We start from the raw sequence: 23,326 nt of genomic DNA on the forward strand, positions 1-23,326 counted from the left end.
CACACTTAATAAAGTGGCTCAAAAATCATAACATTCCTCTCATACAAAAATTTCCAAACTCCCTAATAAAATTATTTCCTGGAATGGGAGGCAGAAGGGCAGGTATCAGTGGAAAGAGGGAGTTTTCTTAAATAACTATGACAACGTAAGAGCTAATTCCTTCCCCAGCTGCAGAAAAATAACACCACAACGTGGGGAAGGAAATTGGTCAGCTACCCAGAGGTTATTATCCATCCTTATTTCTTCTCTGCGCTCTTCTGTATTTTCTGAGTGGCACTATATGAAATGGCTCATGTAAATAAAGTGAAAGCACTTAGCTGAAATAGCCTCCAAGTCTAGTTAGTGTGAGTTTGGCAGAATCTCAGATCATTAACAAAATTTAACCCCCTACTACAGAACGCCTTTGGGCTCTCGGCAGTCATCACCATCCAATGCTGGCTGTCTGCCTGTCAATAATTAAAATGCAATCTAAGAAATAATGAGAAATTACTACTTCTGGATGCTTTCCTGATCGCTCAGCACCATTTGCCTGGTTCTGAGCTGTAGGAGCTTTCAGGCAGCTGCTACCCTTGAGCAGAGAAATGGCGATGTTTGGAGGAAGAGCTGCCAACAGAGAGAGGAGGCACAGCTCCCATGGACAGGTGGTTTTTTCCATCTGATGGCCTCCAAAGCTTTCCCTAAGGTTTGGTAACTTTGTGACCCATTTCACTGGTTAAGTAGTTCCTTAGGGCCAAACGTACCCAGATGTTTCTCTTCTCAGTGCCATTGCCCCAAGGAGCAGTGTTTGGTTAGAACACTCATAGCTGGAGATAACAATCTCAGTACTTACAACTCAAACACAGCCTGAGCTACAGGAGAGCAGGGGGTGCACCACATTGACTGAGGAGATTTATACTGAGCCTCTGGAGAACCAGGAAGGGAGTTTTGCTGACTCCCAGTAGAGTGAAGGGCTCCCTTTTCATCCCACCTGGATGTAGTTGATAGAGCTTTCTCTCCAGGGAGGAGGGACAGGGCACACGCTGAGGAGTCGGGGGCAGGGGGGCAGATCTCAGCAGCAGCCAAGCATACAGAGGGGGCTGAGTTTAGTCTTCATTAATGTGCAGACTTCCTTGAAGTAAGGACCTGGGAAAGCCCTTGCTTACAGCATCCTTCTATGATATTAAATAACACCTCTCCCTTTTCATCTGTATTTACACTGCTCTAATGTCAGGCTGTCACGGAGACAAACTGTGCACATTTGGTGCTTAACTTTTCTTCATAAATCCTGCTGTACGGCCCTTATTATTATCTGTGCTTGAATTCTATCCAGTCCATCAGTGTCTCCCAGTTATGACCTGCCCAGGGAGACCAGAAAATTCCAGGCACACCAGCTCAGGCAGAGTGGAGGCAATGCCCAATGGTCCCATGGCTCCCTGCCACAACACCCACACTCTCACTCCCACCCTTTCCTACTACTCCTCCCGTGCTTGATCCTTCCACTGAACCTGGGTTTTGTGCCAGGTTTTCCTTCTCTAAATTTCCTCTCATTTCACTTTTCTCTATCTCATGTTCTGACCTCCGCAGTTTGCTCTCTCAAAAGTTTTGTACAGAGCTGTAAAACATCACTGTTCTCTGGGATAGTGCACAGTCACATGTCCCTCCTTCGCTGGGAGGACACAGCAGTTACCTGCCTTTCCTGTGAATCTCTGGCACCCAAATTCGGTGCCATCAGACACCACAAATGCTTTGGCAAATTTGGTTTTGGGAAGGAGGAATTCTGGCATGACATGTTTAGGCCGTTCCTACTGCAATACGCCTTGTCCTGCTGCTGCCACAGTGTCGCTGTTCAGCGCGGTTTTACCAGGTCTATGAGCTTTACAATTCTCTATTAAACTCCTAGTACAGACTTACTTAACACATGATTAAGGAACTAAAAAGAAACTGCTGCAACAAGCATTTTTTTCCACTAAAGCCTCTGTATAGAAAAAATTGATAAGATGTCAAGTTTTTCCTTTAACCAATTTATCTTCCCTGCACAGTTAATAGTAAGATCATCTTGAATAACTAATCCATGGCCCTAAAGCAGAAGCTATCATTTATTTTAGCATTTGCATTTAAACAAAATGATATTAAAATTCAGCAGGACATGATATGTAATCCAATAACCTAAGGTAATGTAATTCTAGTCCGTGTGGCAATCATTCCCACAAATAATCTGACGATACACAACTGGCACAATTTATAACAAGTTTTATTGTATTTACTGTTATGATATGACTAAAGTCGGTAATGAAAAGAATAAATGGTCTTGGCTTTAAAGAACTGATTAGCTGAATCTCAAGCCTTCCCACGTGAAAATTTCATTTGCGTTAGTACAACAGCTTTGTTATACCATCAAGGCTTCTCATTTTACTGAAACACCAATGTGTATCTTTGGCAGCTATTTGAGGGAATTCACTACCAAAGTTTATTTATTAGTGAAATATAATCCCTGGTAGGTCAAACAGGACTACTCTTACCCTTCGAGAATGTCCAAACACTATCCCAGCTCCCAGAGAGCCAGTCAATCTTATCTGGTCTTTAATTGTACCTAAATCTCACCACTGAAGACCTCCAAGTCTCGACTTTTCCTGCAGAAAGGGCTTTTTATTAGTGTGGCAGGTCTGCCTAAGGATGACTTGCATTACTGACCCCAACCTGATGAGAGCACCAGACGTATTTACATAAATCTAGGCTACTGACTTCAGCACCATGATCTGTGCTTGTGAAGGTAAGAGAATAAACCACCAAAAAAAAAAAAAAAAAAAAAGGTAGACATATAAGGAAACCTTAGAGTGCTGGCAGCATGGCAGCAAAGAGGGTATATTGTCTGCTTGCTATTTTCTTCCTCGTTGTCCCTGTGCAACCTTTATTGGCTGTGCCAAACACAGGCTTGGACAAACTTTTCATCTGACCTTGTACGGTCATTCTCATGTTCTTACAAATTGTTCATTCAGTAAAGTTTATAGTAGAAACTATTTCATCTCCCTTCAGGCTGGTAGTCAGCTCAGTTTTCCTATTACATGGACAAGTTAACAAACCAAAAAGGTGTAAGTGGCATATTTTTTTCTTTGTCAGAAAGATCTTTTGTACATAAGGCAGCCATCTACACATGAAGTGATGGAGTTGGGTAAGTTCTCTAAGGACCTTCATCTAGTATGGGGCAGCATGGAGTCTGCAAGACACTGGTAATCTTTAGGGGGTTTTCAAGCACCTTCCATGAAATGCTTTTCATTGGAAAACTGCCACTGACTCAGTGGGTTTTGGATCAGGCATCAGTATATATGAGAGGTTTTAATCTTCTGCATTAGTCACCAGGAGGGAAAGACATCAAACTCCTCTTGCCCTGGAAACACAAGTGCTGCACACACAACTTCTGTACCTGTGTGCTGGAACCCTTTGCGGCAATGAGGAAAATTAACACATCAGTAATATGCCAACGGTTGAAGGCAGCTGGCCTTGGCTGCCCCAAGGGGACCCCAAACCAAGAAAAATCATACACACACGCCTGAGCTGGGCATGGCTGAGACACAGGCTGAGGAAGACAAAAATCACCAATCCCACCCTCCTTGAACTGTCCATCCGAGAAGGTTTCTCCCTAACTATTAATGTCTGGGAAAGCTATGCCAACTGAATATGACAGTCTTACAGTGGGGCTTGTCAAGCAGCCTCAATGACAGGAATGTTACCCGCGAATACTGCAGGAGCTGCCACCTATGGCGAATAGATGATAGCTGCATCACCTGCCTACCAGCTGAAAAAACTGGTACACGCTGCCTACACGAGCTCAATAGGTCAGACTGGCTCAGCTGTAATGTCAGCCTGTCGATATAACGTAGCCTTTCTCCTTATGACTATTTTTTCAATGAATTGTCTGAATGCTGTGGGCTCTGTGACAGCTCAGGGCAATACATTGCAGAAGTTAAGTATTCATCAAATTCATTCAGCCTTCAGGTTCACATTTTCTACCTCTGAGTTTCTCATCCTCTGCTGTTGAATTATGGAGAGGGACCCACAATCATTTCATGAACAGGGCAGGCTACTGCTGGTTCTTATTCTGTGGGCTGGAGAAGACCCAGAGTTGTTTCAAGGTTACCCAGGGGAATAAGGGCACTCAGATCTCTGCTGATATTAGAGGACCATCACAGATGTTGCTCCTAAACCTTAACCTCTTCAAATCATACACTCTTTCTGCTTTATTGCTATTTCTTCCAGCCTCAGATTCTTTACCTCAGAGCAATAATTCCTTATAAAACTTCCTGTTGAAACTGCACGTGTTCCTGTACTTTGCATTTTATTCCTTGTCTATCCAGCTCTCTTTTGCCTACCTAACTTGTTTAACTGGTGCTTTACATCTGTAACTGCTTTGCAATTAATCTGCACTGCAAAAATATTCCATCCCTGTTACTTTGTTCTTTTTATTGATTACACCTTTCCATCCCCCTACCTTCCCTGTTACTTGCCTGTAAAGGTGCCTGTCCAATTATTGAGGTGACACTATAACAGCCCACATCTTCCAGGGAGCAGAGAACACAAGTCCCCATTCAGTTCCTGGGAACTGCTGTGATTTAATGAGTCTGAAAAGAATCTAAGAGCGCATCTGCATCGCACCACGTTGAATGGAGCAGAAATGCCAGGACAAACGAAGACCACCTGGGCTCCACAACAGCACAGCCCTGTCTATGAGTACATTAGATTTACTAAGAGGCAGAGATTATCATCTTGGGTTTATCAGTGTGATAAGAGCAATTAATTTCTCTTAGGCTCTGGGCTAGCATCTCTACATGCCTCAGTAGGTCACATGATCTGTGTCTGCAACAGATGACTCCACATTAACCTGCTGATGTTTGCACTGAAATCAGCTACAAGGTATAGATATGACTAAAAGCAGGACAGATCAAGCAATGATCTAGTGTAGCTTTGCACTAGTGAAGGGTGCAAGGGGGTTAAGGAGACAGGGCTGGTTTTGGCAGCTCAGGCAAAACTGAAGCTACTAAAACCAGAACCTATCCATCCTCTGCTTGATACCCGTGTTCCTGGGCCACTGATTGCCGCTTACGTAAGTGAAGGGTGCTGCTGTCCCACCAACCTGCTCTGCAGAGGTGTCCCAAATGTGGCATTCAGCTCGCAGCCCTGGGAAGGACAGGCTGCCCGGGCATGATGCCTTCCTTGCATCGGTGAAAATGTTGATAGATGGCAGAACGTTCACCATCAGCTTGGCTACTGAAGCTAGCGAACTGGTAAGCAAGTCTGCAGACAATACAAAACAGGGAGGCGTGGCTGATGCACTGGAGGGCTGTGCTGCCATCCAGAAGCACCTCAATAAGCTGGAGAAATGGGCCAACAGGAACCTCATGCAGCTCAAAAAAGGTAAGCACAAAGTCCTGCACCTGGGGAGGAATATCCTCATGCACCAGTATGTGCTGGGGGCTGACTGACTGGAAAGAAGTTTGGCAGAAAAGGCCCTGGGGTCCTGGTGGCCACCAAGTTGAACATGAACCAGTTCAATGGCAATGTGCCCTTGCAGCTAAGAAGGTAAATGGTATCCTGGGCTGCGTTATGAGGAGCATTGCCAGCAGGGGATGGCACAGTGCTAAATATGGGAAATACTGGTCTGAAATGTTGCTTGAATAGGGTAGAAACATGCTGGCTCATTCACCAGCCACCTAAATAGCCTTCCTCTGCTACAACCCCCGTGTATGCTCCTCTGCAAAAACGCCTGGCCCACTGTGTGCCCCTCCCAAAGCCTAGTGCAGGGCGAGTCAGGTACTGTCTATAGAACTCTGCAGAAACAAGGCTTTGCAGGACTGGAGGAAAAGGTGTATTTTTGCAAAGAACTTCTATTTGCAATTCCTGTGAACAAGCCAAAGGTCAGTCCTCACCTCCGCCCATCTCCCCAGCATAACACTGTCTCTCTCCCAAGATATGACCCAGATAGCTTTCTCCACTTAAGAATGCAGTGACTGCACCATAGCTGCCCTTCAGTCATGCATTTCTTAGGTTCATAGATCTGTAATGCCAGAAGGGAACTTTATGATCAGTGAGTATGCCAGCAGCGTAACACAGGGTATAACATTTCACCTGGTAATTCCTGCATAAATTCTGCTTGAACCAAGCAGACCTTACCAAGAGAAATCTAGCCATGATGGAGAATCCACAAAACCATTAGATGCAGTATTACCAGGGCCGTTACCCCATAAGAGTTACTTCATATTGTTACCCTGAATATGTTCAGCTTGAAGTTCCAGGCATAGGATCTCACTGTGTCTTTACCTGCTCATTTCACCAGTCCTCTGTCTTCAGTAATTTCTTTCCTGGTGGGTGTTTACAGTCTGTGAGTAAGAAGCGTCTTGCTTTCTAGGTAACATTCCTCTTGTAAGATCTTCCCTAAACTCAGATAATTTTACAAAGACATTTGTAGTTATTCTAGCAGTAATTACTGCGTTGTGCCTTTATCCAGACCCCAGGATCATTTCTGACCAACAGGCACATGCAGCAAAGAGCAGTAATATCACTTTCTTCCTTCTACTCTGTTTTCCCCTGGTTATACACCTGAGGCTCCCCTTAGCTCTCTTTGCCGCACGATTATATTGGATAACTGTTGTAGGGTGTTTATTGACTATGACCTCCCATCCCCTCCCCAAGTCAATGCCTTCCAGGAGGCAGCCCCACATCCTGTAAGCGCTATGCACATCTCCACTTCCCAGAAGCATACGCTGGCATTTGGTTACATTAAAAGCATTTGTTATTTAAATCATTCCAGCTTACAAAACAATGTATAAATGCCCTTCCGTTACCATTATTCACAACTGCCAGCTATTGCTCCAAACTGCAAACGTTGCTAGTTATGAGCTAATCTCTTCCTTTAGATCATTCGTAAGTGTATTACACTGAGATACACCCTATGTACAACTTTTCACAGAGATCTCCTGGTAAGTCAGCTTTTTGAGTCATTTTGCATGGTTTAATATGACATTTATTGTGAGGCTTAATAAATGGTTTAATGATCACTTAATATCACTGGGAGCAATTTCTGTAATCCTCTCCCCAGAGTCATTGGTCCCAGTTCATGTCATCCCCCATGGCAGATACACCAAGGATTATTTTGGCCCACAGGTATTTCAAGAGATACATATCCCTCTCTTTGGGAGTCCTGAGCTATGCCGTAAACATCAATACAATTTTAATCTAAAGCCAAAGAGAGCAACAGTACAGAGCTACGTGTGTGTGCCCATACACACCTCTACGCACATCTATAACCACGCAGGGCATATACATTTGCCAGATGTGTGGGTATGCAATCTTTACCCGTGTCTCTGGGCAGATGTATTACAGCAACGTATCACGAGCAAAGCAGCACTCTGATTAGGACTTGCGGTGACAGATTACCAAAACCCGTCACTTGGACTGCAAACAGCTCCCAATACTTCAGCACACGTGTACATGATATCCTACATTACTAGAGGAATGGTCAGTACTGGGGCAGGTGTAACTTAGGAAGCTTTAGCTTCCTATATATACTTCAAATATGCAGTCAAATGTCCAGCCCTGTCCAGTATGATTATACCGTCGATTTGTCAATAGTTGTTATAATACCCTGTATTTTCAGGGTGCATCAGGGTCACAATCCGTATTAAGGATACGTTCATACACAGTTTCTAAATGGTCACTCATGTTACAGACGTGGCTGTTCAGCACTATGACTTCCAATAACCCCTGTTTGGCTTTTGCAATTCCTTTCTGAAGTTTGAAAGCCAAAATCAGCCCTTGGCAAGATACAACTCCATTGACTGCAATGTGGTGCTATCACCTCAGATCTCCATCTGTGACTCAACTTTACATTCTGTGGTAACATCCTTCTTGGCAGGCTCAGGTAAAAATTTCCAGGTCCCATTGATGGCTCAATGGCATGAGGCCCCATGAGTTACAAGCTGAGACCTCATGGATTTTAATAGGTTCTCCTCCTAAAAAGTTTTGATGCTTTGGAAAATCTGCTTTTTCCAGCTGCCTTTTGTTTAACAGCAGGATCCTCTGTTCCTGCAGAGGTTCTGTTTCAGTTGCTGCTGTTACAGTGCTAGTGAATATCAGGGGGGAATAAATAACTGATCTGTTTATTTTGATGACTCTACTCGATGCATCTGGATAGAAAGATACAGAGAATTATTGTCTGATTATGTATTCTTTGGCATTAATCTCAGTAGCTGAAATGAAATGTTGGGCTATTATGAAGTGTGAATGAGCTTCTAATGTGATAAGGAAGGTTAAGATTTGAGCAGTGGCTTGCTTTTCTCGTCGTTCATCTTCAGCATACCAGATGGTGTGTCACTGGGCTTTTATTGGTTCTTTATCAATTTTATTAGCCGTATGATTTGATTGATCTTATTTTGCCTGAGAAAAAAAATCAATTCAAAACATATAACTTACAAGAGCAGCTCCCTACCTTAAAGAAATAGAAGGGCCTAATAAGCATTAAAAAGTGTCAAAGATCAGAGTGCTTAGAGGCGTTCCAAAACAACAGGCACATCGCCAAGCAATGAGGCCACCCGGAGAGGGAGGAAGAAGGACGTAATTCATCAGATTGGAGGAGATTGACTGCTCCTGGAGATGCAGCTGAGAACAGGCATCAAGGTACAACATTCCTGCAGAAACGGCAAAGCAGCACATGCACCGCTGTGCACACTCCATTGCTCAGGTGGGAAGCAGTCTGCAACACACAAAGCCTGTAGCCTTTGGAAGCATCAACAAGGAATAAAGAAGCATGTCTAGGCTGCGGTTCACCTGAACAGCGTTTCTGGAAGGGCTCTCTTTCAGGTGAGGAAATATGAGGTGTCTGGAGAAGGCAATTTTCGAGGTCCCTGCCATCCCTAGGGACAGATACCAGGGGCAGTCTGCAGCTAGGACAACAGCTTCAGCATCCAGCACCACCACCTCTGCACTACATCTTGCCAGCGTCTACATGGAAATGTCAGATCTCCCATTATACTCAGAGAGAGCCAGCCCATAGTGAAACCTAAGAGGTATTTGTCTCATCCTACATTTATGCATAGCTGAACAGCTCTCTGCATTCTCCTGGCTCCAATAACCGGATCTTCTTGGATTAAAATGGGAGTTCAGGCACCTGGCTCACACACAGCCACCTTGATTTGAGAGCTGAACTACCCCTAAATTTAGGACAACCTGAATCCCGCCAGCAGATTCTGAAATCAGGGCTAGAATACACCTCTTTTTCCAAAGTTAAATCGTTTTTCCATTCCATACTGGAGTATAGTTGAGGCAACTTTTTATAACATTGACATCCCATATTAGGGGATATAAACCACTCAGACTGATGGCCACGGCTCTTCTACAGTAGAAAATGGGCACAAACAGGTACCAATACCACTGTGCTGCAAGGGCAGTGCCAACCCTAAAGCCAGCATGGGGATTTATAAACTGCTACATCAACCTACCCAGTGCCAGGGGCAAGCGAGTGCTCAGCGATGTGGTTTTATGCCTCACCCCCTGACAGAGTAGTGCCACTGAGCTGGAGGTTTGGGGACGGAGCAGCTTCTTTCACATCCTGAGAGGCAGGGTTTTTTCAATAGTGCTTGCCAGAGCACATATCCTATTCACAGCCATATGCTCCTCCAGCATCCAACCCCTTCTGAAACACCACCTAACAGCTTCCTGATAAGAAAGAGTGTTTCGTAGTCAAGGTTAAAGCAGGAAATAAAAAATGAGCACTGCCCCCCCTCCCCACAGTCCAAATGGAACAGGGAGAGACACAAATAAAACCCCCAGTCAAGAGGAGGGAGGAAATGCTGATGAAGAGAGAGTGTGAGTGAACATTATGAATCCCATTACGCTTCTATCTCGTGGAGCAGATTGCTGCAGGCAGGAATTTCTGACGTACAGTCTAACTTGCTGTAAAGTCTTATCACATATAAAATTGCAGTAATCATAATGCCAAGGAATGAGACAATGACAAATGAAAAAGCTTTCAGAAGTTAATGTTCACAACACACTGCCAGCAAAACACACAATCTATTTAATTAGTAAAATGCCATGAGATACTGTTCAATTCTCCATTCAGAGAGACTGTGAGTAAATATGCAAGAGTGTTATAATACAATGAGATGGCTACATTAAAGATTGAAATATATGTGGCTGGTGAGATGCAGACACTGCACATTAAAATAAACACATTGCATCATAAATTTAACACACTTGACATCATAATGGGCAATGAAAACTATGTCACCTATGAAAACAGCTGCAGATCCTTTAGAACCAGCAGCACTGACTGCTGCAGACTTACATCGACTTTCTCAGTCTCTGGTCTTAGTACTCAGATAGTCGGAGTCCACGAGACCAGCCAGTCTAAGATGAACCAAAGGGCCTTTGGATGGAAGGAATAAATCATTCACTGATGCTGTGGGGTCAATTCTCGAGTCACACCTTATTGCTCCATTTTCTTGGCTCTTTGCTTTGCTCCTTGCCTCAGTTTTGATAGTAAATCCCACACTCTAAATCAGATACAATCTCACCAGCCTCAGCCTTTCCTAAATGCTTTTCCACCTTCTTCCTGTCATGCCTGGGGGGGGGACGGGGGGGACTAGCATGTGCCTTGGTCTGTTCCTGGTGGAGGTGTAACTCTGGTTGTAATCTCCACCAGGTGCCAGCAGTTCCTTAATATCCCAAGTCAGGAATGGTCACATATTCCAAGCTCCTACTTCTTTGGCCACAGATTCTTTCTAGCACCCCCAAACCACTCCATTGCTAAAACTATTCTTAAAACAGGATCCACACTTCACAAGAAGCCCTAGAAACTAGCCTCAGCCCTCATGAGCTTCTCCCAACCCACACAGATGCTAACGGGCAACTTTTATTCTGGGGAAGCTCACCTGTGCCAATGTCGAAATCCCAATTGCCTTTGTTGTGCCGGGTCCAATTGACTGTGGAGGGTTCATCACAGCATTGCTGAGTTTCCCTGGAAACGGATGCATTAGTATGAGCGAGTGATGACAGGGTTACGATGGCAGACTTCAATGCAGCAGCCACTGTCATCAATTCAGGTCCCTGTGCATATTTTAGACCTTTCTGTTGCATTTCTCACATGCGGCATGGAATATTTAATATTCATGGGACCCCATGTGGTCCTCAGCATGTCTGCCCAGCAAACCATATATTCTGCTCCATAAGCAGTAACTTTGATTTAACATTGCTAGTGTCTCTTCCTAAATCAGTTTTGATGTCTCCAACTTCATACCATCATATGTCTGTTTCAGCAAGTGATGCTATGATTCACAGTGAGAAATCTGGTTCATCAAATATCTATTCCCTCACCTCAGTAATTATTTTTAATGGTTGATTTATGCTTTTATGAGTAAAGCAGATTAAATGCACAGCGCAGCACATTTCAGCATGTGGTACATATCTACTACTTTTAGGATGTGGATTTGAGTAGGTATGTCTTTCTCAATTCCAGGATTGACTGACACATCACAAAATGTCACTTCATTAGGAGACAAACAGAAATAATCCAACCAGAACAATTTTTATTGATAAAGTGGAGCAGAGAAATATCAGGGTCACTTATCATTTTATATGTGGGGAACGGGCAATGAAATCTTTATCGGAAAATTCTCCCTGACAGGAATGCACTTAATCTTGTCAGAGATAACACAGCCACAGTAATATATTGCTTGATATTTATAATAGCTACAGCAGATAGCCCTACCCAAACATGCTGTTTCAGCAGTTCACAAGGCTTAAACTACTTTATGTCAAATGCCTTTGAAGATTTCATTTCTCTCTTTTTTTTTTTTTGCCAGGAAAATCCAGTATCCAAGCATTTCTTATGTGCATATTGCAAATTCTCAGCTTTAAGACAGAGCACAAGTGGTGCAATGTGTTGTAGATCACACAGGTTTTGCTAGGACTCTGGCAGCTTCAGAAGCTGCTGATGCATGGCATGATGACCTGCAGTTTCAAAATGGTGCATGGGATTCCTTTAATAGGCAAAAAGCTAGCAGCAATGCTCATAGCACTTGGCTTTTATAAGTAGCTTAAGCCTTTGAAAACCAAACTGCCTTTGCATTGCTCCAGAAAGACATCCTTCTTCTTGCTGTCACACCAGTGACTCCTCAGGAAAATAACAGCATGGTCAGTAACCTACAGATGGGGCCCATCCCAGTCTGATGCTATCCCCAGTTCCACGATGGAAAACTGTCTCTGTGAAAACACCATGATTTGTGTAGCGTTCTATACATTGTCTTTCAATTACATTACAATAGTAAAGTGACCTTATCTTTCAGCCACTGGACTGGAAGGAATCCAAACCAGCCTCCTCCGACAGATATTTGTCTATACCCGTTGACAGATAGCTCAAACGTTGACAGCACTACATCCTTCTCAGTAAATTTATTCAGTGTTTCATTACCAAGTTTTTTGTGATGACTATTTTAAATTCTCCTTGTAGCAACCAAAATCCATCAATTCTCCTCTTATCCTCCAGGGAACTGGAAAATTCTTGGTAGCAGTGCTCTGTGTATTTGATGACTAGTACTGCTCCTCTTCAGTCTTAGATTTGGGCTGAGCAACTGTAGTGTTGTTTTCAATCTCTCCAAGTTATCGTTTCTATTAATTTACAGTAAGATTCAGTTCCAGATGAATGAACCTATACGTAAGTGATATCTACAGCTCTATACGTGGAAGCCAGGTGTCTAAGATCCCAATGTAGCTGACAGTCAGTCAACAGAGTTTAGAGAATGACTCCATTCACTGTAAAGCAGCCATCTCCACTGACCGTTTTGCCTACATCTTCATCAGCTATCACAGCCTAGACATCTGTTTTGCCTGCAGATGCTTACACTGTAGCCATAAAACCTTTGGTATCTAAACCAGATATCAAACGATCCCCGTTTACTTTACATTGTTTTCCACCGAACCAGTGGAGTCAAGCCTCTGGAGCAGCTCCAAGACTTCCAGCCCATACCACTTGGCTTATATCTCTGAACAATTGCATTCTAAACGTTTTCCCCAAAATTAGCTTTTTACAACATATATCTGTATAATAGGTTATTTACACCACAGACAAACTATCCAGAAAACTCCTGTCCTGGCCTGAAAACATTAACCTGGCAGGAACTTTTCAGCCACAAAATTTTGTAATGGAAGATGTCCCAGGACTGGGAACTTTAATCTCTTTTGAGATTAAATCTGAGACTGTGCAGCCGTTTCAGTGCTTTGCCAGCCAGAAAACAACCATAGCAGTACTGGGAATCCCTCTGACCTTTCCACAGGGCCAGATGCAGTTGCGATACACGGACTGCACAGATACATAGCCGTGTCTTTATCAGGTGAGGTGGGAATATGCTTCAGCATCTGGTGCTGATCAAGGTGGACTCTACCTTTCTTAGCCTGTCCACTGTAAATCTGTGCTAGTACGTACAGTCCACCAATGCAGCTGTGATTAATGTTGTCACAGCCTCTCTCTCCTACAGAAGAGTTTCATCTGGGTACTGCTACCCACACAACCTGAGCAGCCCCAAGACTGATGCTATCAATTCTTGCACTACAGAAATGCTGAGCCCTTCACAAACACACGGTGAGAGGCAGTCCCTGGGCAGGCACTTGCAGGCAAAATGTACTTGAAAGCAACAAACAAAAGAGAAAATCATTGCCGGGTCCAGGATCCCCAGTCTGGGATGAGATCCCTAGGAAAAAGCATTCTTCCATCTCCCCACTCTCTCTCTCTCTTGCTCTATACACACATCATCTTGCAGACTCGAGGGCCACTTTACCTGCTGAGACTGGCCCCAGCTCCTGGCGGCTGCATCTGTGATGGGGAGAAGTGAAAGTCAGTGCATCTTAACTGGCAGCGTATTTCTGCAAGATGAGATTGGAACTGACTTCAACAACAGCTGCCAATTGAAGCATCTTTGACTGCAGATAAGGAAGAAAATTTTGTTTTCATCTGTGCTCCCCCACAGACCAAAATGACTGACTAACATTCCTAAAGAGCATCTGAAAAGCAATTCTTGCAGAAGTCACTTGAGAGATAGGAAAGGGCAAACCACACCTTGCCTCTCAAGGTTGTTCAGAAGAAATATTTCAAACTCACAGCTGAGGTGCAGCATCCCCCCTTCAGGATGGAGCTCCCCTGAAGACAGGGATGGGAAGCAGAATGAAACTCCCATAATCCAAGGAGAGTGGCTGGGAAGCTGCCTGGTGGGAAAGGGCCAGGGGCTGGTCGGCAGCAGCTGAACATGAGCCAGCAGCATACCTGGGTGGCCAAGAAGGCCAGCAGCACCTGGGCTTGTATCCAAACCAGCGTGGCCAGCAGGACTAGGGCAGCGACTATCCCACCACTTGGCCCTGGTCAGGCCGCCCCTCGAACCCTGTGTTCAGGGTTGGGCCCCTCGCTACAGGAGGGACACTGAGGGGCGGGAGCGTGTCCAGAGCCGGGCAGGGGCTGGGGAAGGGGCTGGGGCACAAGGCTGGTGGGGGGCAGCTGGGGGAACTGGGGGGGTTAGCCTGGAGCATAGCAGGCTCAGGGGGGAACCTTATCGCTCCCTACAAACTACCTGAAAAGACGGTGTAGGCAGGTGGGGTCAGTATCTTCTCCCAGGTAACAAGTGATAAGACAAGAGGAAACAGCCTCAAGTTGTGTCAGAGGAGGTTTAGATTGGACATTGGGAAAAAAATTCTTCACTGAAAGGGTGGTCGGGCATCGGAACAGGCTGCCCAGGGACATGGTGGAATCACCATCCCTGGAAGCATTCAAAAAACATGTTGATGTGGTGCTTAGGGACATGGTTTAGTGGCAGAGTTGGCAGTCCTGGGTTAATGGCTGCACTTGCTGATCTTAAAGGTCTTTTCCAATCTAATCTACTCTACACTTCTACAATTCTCAGCCAATGTGCAACTGTGCCATGTAGTGTTGTGCAGAAGCTGAAGCCTAGAGCTGGGAAAAACTTTCCAGACAATTCCCTTCAAAAATCTCTGTTTATGAAAGTGAAATTTCGCATGAGTTCATTTAAATCATTTTGAGGAGAAAAAATGAGGCAGTTTTCCCGGGCCCCGAAGTATTTTATTCTGTCATTCCTAAATTATTTGGTATTTTGTGTGTTTAAACTGAACATATTTTTCACCCTGAATATATTTATTTTTAAATGGAAACATGGGAATGATGTTTTTCCCTGCTCAGAACTGAGAAAGAAGGCTCATAGTGATGGTGGAGTTACACAGCCAGTTCTTCCCGACCCTCCATGGAGTCAGGTACTTGACCTAGCCCTCTGCCTATGGAAGTCTTCCCAGCACCACCAGTTTCCTGCACAGACCTGGCTGGGACATCACATGAGGCAGCTGGAACTGAAAGAGTCATTGATTTCATCTGCACTGAAAAGTACTCCATGCTCCACTTGATTTTAGTGCTGCTTTTGTGCAGGAGTCTTTTAGACTTGACACCAATTACCTCCACTCACAAAAACATCTCCTGCAGCCTTGAATTACAAATGCCAACAGTCCAGTTTTAAGACATTACATTTTTGGATCAAGTTGCCATCTTGCTGTAAAAGGTGTACAGGTATGAATCCATTGCACACATCTGAGACATCTCACTATTGCTCTAGTTCAACCAACTGAATTTTGAGGTATAGGCCAGCCAGGCACTTTGTTTTGTCTCCGGCACATCAAATTTTGTGGAGGTACTGATATTCAGAAATAAACCAGCCAAAATCTGGACCAGAAAGGAAAAGGGTCACAAGCTGCACTCTTGACACATCTAAAACCTGCACGTGCTGTAGTCCAAGTCACACGGTAAAGGCAGGAAAACAGGAAGGTTTGGGGGCTTGATGGCTTTGTCACAGAAATCCTGCGTGTCTCGATGTACTCTGTTGACTCATGCTCCACCTCAGACCTTCCACCTGTAAACCAGGAACACCAGTATTGCTGGGCTTGTGTGATCTTGTAGAGTTTATTTCCTTAAGAGTTGCAAGATCATCTGAACATGGGAAAATGCTAATTCAAGACTCAGCAAGCACTGAAATTTTTTAACCAAATCCAAAATGTGAGATGAAGGAAAAGCTGCTGCAAGGGAAAACCTACAAAGTCTTCACAAACTTTTAAAGAAAACAGACACAGAATCCTTCCTCTGTGAAGCCACAACTCCAGCAGGAAATAACTGGGGTCAAACTGTTGAAGTCAATGAGCGTCATCCCACAGACAGCAAACAGCTTTGGGTCAGGCTGTTAGGGAGCAAGCACATGAGCAAATGCGCTTCTCATTTGAAAACACCACTTACATACAGCTCTACCAACTTCAGACATCAAAAAGGAGATTTTTTTAAACAGATATTATTTGCCTTTCTGCTGTAGCCAGAAATCATCGCAAGGGAAGCTAAAAAATTCCCCTGTCATGGTGACCAAACTTTTTCTGGAGATCAGACAGGCAAACAAACTCAACAAAAAATAGTTTCTTACAGAGAAAACCTATTCCAAATCTTTAAATGTCATTTTAAAATCACTTTGGAAAACAACAGTTGTGACAGGTTGGTGATATTAAGACTACTGTTTAAAGAAGCAGCAGGGCTGAAACAGCACATATCTTAGACAAAGAGCTCCCTCTAGTAGCTAATCCAATAGCGTTCAGTAGCACAAAACTATTCCTTGCACCACAGAGCAACACCGCACATACACCAGTTGTACTTTACAGGAACTATTGCAGTGCAGTGGATACGCAGTATGAATGTCATCACCCCGCAGGTTAGAGAACAGCGATAAAAATGAACAAGTCAGTCATTAAGCACAGCTTCCCGAGATGTCACTTCTGAGGTTATTTCCTTAGTGTTAAATCCAATCTGGCTTAAAAGTGGTTTTGCCACTTCTGTTAACTCTCTCGGCATCTTACCGGAAAAAAATAAAATCACAGCTTCAATACTGTTACGTCAGTCTGTGTAATGCACCTGTTTTCCCCCCAGGTTCGCCAGGAGATGGCAAAGCAGAAATGGTTCGATTACCTCTGAGGTGCAGCCACTGGGGGAGGTGAGGCAGGACCTCTTCAAACGCCTGTGGCAGCACTAGCCAAAGGATAGCTCCCATTTTTAGAAAGCAAATGTAGAGAGTCAGCCTTCCCCCACTAACCAACACAGTGGAAACAGATTGTGATACACAGCTACTTACCGGCCAGGAAAAAAGGACAAGTACTCCTCCAGCAAAATACTCATGGGAACCTAACGAGGGCAGTGCCTACACTCACTGCAGCCATGCTAATTAACGTCACCCTGCAATCCCAAAAAGGTTGATTCCACCTGCTCAGAATCTCTCTGAATGCTGATAAATTCAGGGTTGAGCCCTGGTCTACCAGCCAACCTGCTGATGGGCCTGTTGTCTTGTCCTCAGCAGAGGTGGGGCACAGGTCTTAAAGCAGCTTGACTGCCCTAACACCCCTTGCTGAGCTTGCACAGACTCAACACGGGTCTGAGCTACCATCCCTGCTTCTTAAACACCCACATGCCCAGCAGCAACATCCCTGCTCTGTGTGTTACGTAGCAGGTAAGAAGTAGGTTCAAAGATTGGCTGTAGGGGCTGCTGCAGGGGCTGGGGAGGTGGGAGAGGAGATGAAAATAGTGGATTTTCCAGAGGGCAAAGAAGGTTACATTGATGGAGAGAGAGATCATGGGGATGGGGTCACACTCCCCAAATCTAGCACTTGCAAAGTTTGGGCTACACGGCTGCAAATGATGAGGACTCAAGTCATGTTTTAATCCTGTGGCAAGGATGTCAGCACAGTTTATGAGGAAAATAAAGTACAGCTGCCCTGTATTGCCTTATCGAGCAATAGAGAATCTGGTTTCTTGGTCAGCTGCATCTGTCTGGTGGTGATGTCTGAACAGAGAGCTGGGTCTGGATCTCTATCAGAGCTGGACAGGGTTGCGATAAAGACTGGGGAGGCTCCTACATTAGGAGCAGACAGCCTCTTCCTTCTTCTGTATCATGGAGCACAGACAGCACCATGTGAAGCCATGATGGGGGGTGGCTGGGGGTCTGTAATACCATAAATCCACACCTAGACAGTGCCAGGTATTTCAGTCTTTGCCTATTTTCCCCTTGTTGAGTTTCCCCGAACACAGACACTGTTTCTCAGAAGTCATCATGCTTGTTCTTGATTTATAAGCCATGAAGGAAGAACTGATAAAGAAAGGAAATGGAAGTAGGCCTTAGAGTAAGACATCTTGAGACAGATCTGCATCTGCCTCCTCCCAACCCCCCCCATCAGACTCAATTAAGTATTTCTCTTCGTTAGGGCAACACCTAACCAAGTAATTAGAATCACCATAAAACTTTAGCTTATAGCTTTATACAACTTTCCCTGAGAAGTCCTACCTAAAGAGAAGAAAGCCAGGAAGGGAGAAGTCAGATCTATTAATCATCCCAAGCTGTATCAAGACACTTCTTTTCAATTAAAGCTCTGTATGAATCTGCACAGTGCTCAGACTCAAGCCTGCATGTTTCCTCGCCACAAAACAAAACTGTGGTTAAATACCTACTCCTAGCCATGAGAGCTTTATGTACAGAATAGCAGTTGGACTTCAGAGATTAACTGCAAAGAAGCTTCTTCATCTAAACTTAATTAATGTGCGCTCTTATCAGGTTTTAGAAAATTACTGAGAAATCACAAGCACTATATAGAAAAGTTTCTAGAATAGAAAGGTCTAGGATTTCCTTTCTGGTAGAAAAAAAGATAAAAAATTGCATTCCTATATACTCTCTAATAGTCTAATAAACTGCAACTATCTGATTTTCTATTAAAGGCCAAAAGGCAAGAATTCAAACAGAAATGTCTTCTATCACTAGTTCTGTACATAATGTGTCCATGCAATGAGAAAGTTAATTGGTTTCATGTTGCTTGGAGTGCACATGGAAGAAAATGAAAAGAACCCAATTGCTATCTCTAATTAGAATTTCTGAGGAACAACATTGTAGAGATGGATTGTCAGCATCCTCAGGCATTTCCTACTCATGCCAGTCAAATTTATGCACCCCATTTACAATCAGTACCTTAATTCCCTTTCCATAACTAACAAACTAGTCCAGGTTGTTAGTTTACTTTAATTCACAGAGTCACGGGGATGCTAACACCTATCTACCAACCAGCAGCTGGCTGGTCGAGTAAGTCACCGCATTGCAGTGATGTCCAAACACTGCTAGATGGAGTATTTCTATTATGAAATTAAACCCATTGCAACCATCACCTAGGAGGCCAGGGTACTTCTGGTTAGAGGAGAAAAGAAATAGATGAAAGACAGCAAAAACATTTTGCAAACAACATGGCTGTTGTAAAACATTCAAACGCACAAGGCAGCTTTCATGAATACCTCTGCTTTACTCTTAGGGTCCAGGGGCAATTTGGGCTGGACTCGGTTACCAAAGACGGTCTCCCTTTACTGCATTGAATCCAAACAGGAGGCTGCCAAGTCAAGCACAGCATAAGCTGGGCAGAAGGGACAACTGAGGGATGGGGCAGGATGAAGTGAAATCTCACCCCTGCCAGGCTGTAGTTCAGAGGCGCTTTCCTGCTTGCCTTCAGTCAGATCAAAAACTAAAGTTTCTTCATTATTCCACGACAAGAAGCTTCAACTTTAAATTACCATCCAGCATCACTGCTGACTGTATCCTGGGCTGCATCAAAAGTGACGCCAGCAGGTCTAGGGGGGTGATTCTGCCCTGAGACCCCACCCGGAGTGCTGCATCCAGCTCTGGAGTCCTTAGCACAGGAAAGGCATGGACCTGTTGGAGTGAGTCCAGAGAAGGCCATGAAAATCAGAAGGCTGGAACACCTCTCCTATGGAGACAGGCTGGGAGAGCTGGGGTGGTTCAGCCTGGAGAAGAAAAGGCTCCGGGGAGACCTTATTGTGGCCTTTCAATACTTAAAGGGGCTTATAAGAGGACAAAATTTTTTGTAGGGCCTGTTGGATAAGACAAGGGGTACTGCTTTTAAACTAAAAGAGGGTAGATTTAGGCTAGATAGAAGGAAGAAATTTTGTACAATAAATGTGTTGAAACACTGGAACAGGTTGCCCAGAGAAGCTGTGGACGCCCCATCCCTGGAAACATTGGAGATCAGGTTGAACAGGGCTCTGAGCAATCTAGTCGAGGTGAAGGGCTCATTGCAGGGGTGTTGGACTAGATGACCTTCAAAGGTTGCTTCCAACTCAAACTATTCTATGATTCTATGATCATGTGTCCACTCTAAGTACCAAACTACGAAAAAGCTGAACTTACAAAAAGTAAGAAATTAGAAACTAGGATATAGAAACTCAAACCCACTGTGGTTTTTTCCCTTCCTGCTACTCTTTCCCTACACAGCCTAGCTAGCTAAGCAAGTGGAAAACTCCTGCTGCCACTTAGCAGCTTTCCCAGAGTTAACTGGTTTTATTGAAAGACAGAGGGATTCCTAGATGGGTCAGCACAATTCTGATTGTAGTGGAGACCCATCACACCTCTCTTGGGCCAGAAGACCCCTTGGTCTGGGTACCTGGATGCTAACGAGGTGTTAGATGAGTGTGGTCTGCAGGCTGACAAGTCGCAGAGGATGGATACATGCGCACAACAACAGAGAGGCTGTTACACCCAGCGGACAGCGTGTTCTGTCTGTGGCACAGGCTGACAGACTAAGGCAGGTGTAAATAAGAGCTGGCAGTCGGTACCAGCTGGCAGAACTAAAACACACTATCCTACAGGTGTACTGAGCTATTTCTCCCTGCTCGCTTGGTGCTGCTCACTCTAATGTTCCTTCAGCTTCAGAATGTTGAGTTTTTCTAAATACATTTTTCTGCAAAAGCACAAAACACCACCCTGCCACCCCTAACTATTTTAACGAAGGGTTTTCTTACCAGACATAAATGTTAATTAGAGGAGCAAATAGCTACGCAGCAATTTTTGTGGTTGGGAAAAGGTGCAGTAGACTATGTGATCTGTAGCATTTCTATGCATACAGTGTTAGTGTATATATCACCTAAACGGAATGTAAATTGTAGCTATGCATCAAACGCTGGATTGTATTCTAGCCTCTCCCGATTGCACTGACCAGAAGCTGCTATTTACACCCACCAGGTTCAGGATCCTACACAGGCAGCAGAGAAGAATTGAGACCACTCTTTCCCAAATAAGCTGCAAGATCCCCTTGGATATTGAATCCTCCTACCCCACCACCTCTCCTAAACTTTGTTCTTCTGCAGATAACAAAAATAGAATATAAGGAACAAGCAGCCTTCCCAGACCCAGTTTAAATCACCGCTGAACATTATATTCTGCATTTGATCTCCAGTGGAACAGCAAGCCCTGGACAGTGCTAGGTGGAATCATTACTGAGAATTTCAGATCCTGCTAAGACCAATGAGTGACACAGTTTGACTGTATAAAGGGCATAATAAAATGGCAAATTCTGTCCATCAGATTCACAATTATCAACATTGCCTGAAAGATCTCCTCTGCTGAGTCCCACTCGCTTCTGAAACGGAGAAAGTAAATCAAGTCCAGATTCTGGGACTGCCTCCACACATCCATCAGGTGCCCTGGTTAAATTTCAGGAAAGAGCGCTGAGGTGAATGACAGATTTTTTTTTTACCATCTTCAAAAACCTTGAAAAAGCACCTCTATTAATACCTGGCTATTTCACTGGTCTGAAAAGTATAACTAAAGTATGCTTTAAGAAGAAGCTGTTACAGCATACAGGGATTCGTAATTCAGCTCAGGGACAGCTGTAGCAGAATTAAGCAGCAAGATACACAAAATAGAAATGACCTTGAAAACATGGCAACATACCATAAGTACTTTACCTACACAAAAATCAGAGTAATGAAATAATTTGCTGCCCAACAGCTATGACTTTGTACCTTGTAGGCTAACCACAGTGGTGCCATTTAATTCTGCTTACACAAATGTTAAGTGAAGAGTAAAAGGTTTGCGTCAGTTAAAACATCATGCAACGAACTGGCCAGAAGCTTGGATTTGTTTTAATTATCAAGTGTAATGGCAGGATGTTAACACTACAAGAAGGATTTAAAACCGACTGGAAAGCAGGACCCGAAAGGTTAATGGACACTGTTCAAGGTGGTGGTGGTGGTGGATGGCAGTTGGGAAATTTTTTGTAAAAACTTTTCTCACCAAAATTAAGAAGACCAAATGTTTTCAAATTCTTATTCAAGTTAAGCACAACAACAAATAGGCAAAAGTAAATCAGCTCTTTAAAAGCATTTGTACTTTTAGCAACTTCTTCAGAGAAAAGTACAGAGCAATATAAATACTTTCCTTTGTGATCACACGGGATAAATCAGTGCATCTTCTCCCACATTATGAACCTGCAGGGGAGCTCAGGTTCTTGCTTAGGACTATCAGAAGTACTACGGTAACCAGCAGGACAAAATGCAATGCAACGATAAACCTAGCAATCTCCGAAAGAAGATGGATACAGAATTTCACCCAGCTTGTACATGCACCTGTGGAACAAACACAGGCAGAGAAAACAGCATCAGGTGCTCATGGGCTTTATACTAAATGTCAGCACAACCTTCCTCCCCGTCCTTCTGTGTCCCACAACTCTTTGTGTTCAAAAGTCAACACAATCCAGAGTAATGCAGCCATTTGAGTGATTTAACACTACTTCTGACTCCCTAAGGAAGCTCTTACAGTTATGCCTGACATATTGTAACAGCTTGACTAACAGAACTGCACCGTGCTCTCAAGCAAAAGGATAAACTGAAGACAGCTTCCCCAGTACCAGTGAGTGACAGGAGATCCCGTTGGCAGCCACTGTTGTTGCTTTTCTATTTTTTAGCCTGGAAAAAAACAATGGTTGCTTGATCCTGTCTGCTACCTTCTCCCCAGTGCATGCTTTCTGTAGGTGACTCCTTCCCGGGCACCCCAGAGCTCCACCTCACTGCCAGAAACATTTACTGTCAAGATCTTTCCCAGCCAAGGAGGTAAGAGACATTTGCCCCTGTGTGTGTGCTGGTGTCTCCAAAACTTGCTCTAATGCTGCCAACAAATAACCACAGAAAGAAACATTATTCAGGAACATTCACCCATGAAATACTGGTCCACTACAACCACCACCATCTCAGAGCCATGCTATGCTTTTCAAAGACACCGGTACAGCACATAGGAAACCCATGCAATTGATTTCCAGATGCCCAGATGAAGAAAATGGTATTTTCCTGAAGAGCATCAGCATAGAGTACAAGGACTGATGTTTGAGCTGCTTGCATGGCTCCTGTCAGTCATGCGAAAAGAGCGAGCATGGGCCGAGCTGCCGCACTTCCTCGGGT

The sequence above is a fragment of the Falco biarmicus genome, chromosome 4, assembly GCF_023638135.1.
Source record: "Falco biarmicus isolate bFalBia1 chromosome 4, bFalBia1.pri, whole genome shotgun sequence".
NCBI classification, from domain to species: domain Eukaryota; kingdom Metazoa; phylum Chordata; class Aves; order Falconiformes; family Falconidae; genus Falco; species Falco biarmicus.